The sequence below is a fragment of the Lathyrus oleraceus genome, chromosome 6 (assembly GCF_024323335.1).
Source record: "Lathyrus oleraceus cultivar Zhongwan6 chromosome 6, CAAS_Psat_ZW6_1.0, whole genome shotgun sequence".
Taxonomy (NCBI): Eukaryota; Viridiplantae; Streptophyta; class Magnoliopsida; order Fabales; family Fabaceae; genus Lathyrus; species Lathyrus oleraceus.
In genome coordinates, this window is record NC_066584.1 from 39,565,323 (window position 1) to 39,566,685 (window position 1,363).

A 1,363-nucleotide genomic window follows, 5' to 3' on the forward strand; every position below is an offset into this window, starting at 1 on the left:
TCAAGTTTAGAATTCAATAGGGTTACTTCATCTTGAAGATCAAAGATAGTAGGCAAAAGATTCTCTTTCTCAGCCTATAGTTGAGCTATGATTCTCTTATGCTTTTCTCATATCTTACACACCTTTTCACTTCTGACACATAGCTCTCTGTATGAAATAGCCAATTCTTCATAAGAAACATCCCCATCACATGAATCTTCATCAGATTCATATCTACTTGTGAAGGCTGTAACATGCTTAGCAGTTTCATCATCAATTTCACCTTCAGAATCCTCATCAGACCAAGTAACAGACAAACCCTTTTTTTATTTCATGAGGTACGTGGGACATTCTGATCTAATGTGACCAAAGCCCTTCACATCCATGACACTGAATACCTTTTCCTTGATCGAGCTTTTCCTTTGTTCTTACTTTTCTCTGAAAGTCATTGTTCTTACTGATGTCGAATGACATGTTCTTGACATTAGGTCTTGGCTTCTTATCTATTCTCTTCAAGACCTTATTGAATTTTCTCCCAAGAAGCACAATAGCATTAGAAATTCCTTCATCAGTCTCCATGTCACATTGAGCTTCTTCATCATCAGTGTTGGAGATAAAGGCTATGCTTTTATTCTTCTTTTCATATCTATCACTGATAGCCAATTCAAAGGTTTGAAGTGACCCAATAAGCTCATTCACTTTCATGTTGCAGATGTCTTGTGCTCCTTCAATAGTTGTGACCTTCATGTCAAACTTCTTAGGTAAATACCTAAGGATCTTTCTAACAAGATTCTCCTCTGACATCTTCTCTTCCAAGGTACTAGATGAATTGGCAATATCAAGGATATTCATGTGAAAATTATGAATACACTCATCATCTTTCATCCTGAGATACTCAAATTTGGTGGTGAGAAGTTGTAATCTTGACATTTTAACTTTTGATGTGCCTTCATGAGTGGTTCGGAGAATTTCCTACGCATTGTTTTTGCCACAATACAAGTATTTATTAACCTGAATACGATTTTGTTCAAATACTTTGTATTTCTCTAGAAATCGACATCATCTAGTTTAGGTAGCTTATCATATTGTTTTCTTTTTTCTATATACTACATGATTCTTCATGATTTTGCTAACCTTCATTTTATCGAGGTATTGTAATCCATAATATTGTTCAAATACTTTTAATTTGCTCGGGGTGTATTAAAAGAAATCAAAATCAATTTACTTTTTAAATCTACAGTCTCAATCAATTAGTAGTAGTTACTAATGTGCAGATGGCGTGAAAACTCAAAATTGTGATATTGGACAATCCAAATCCTAAATAACACACCATGCCACATGTTGGTATTAGTCTTGTTTTCCAAATCAAGAATCATTTTACTTC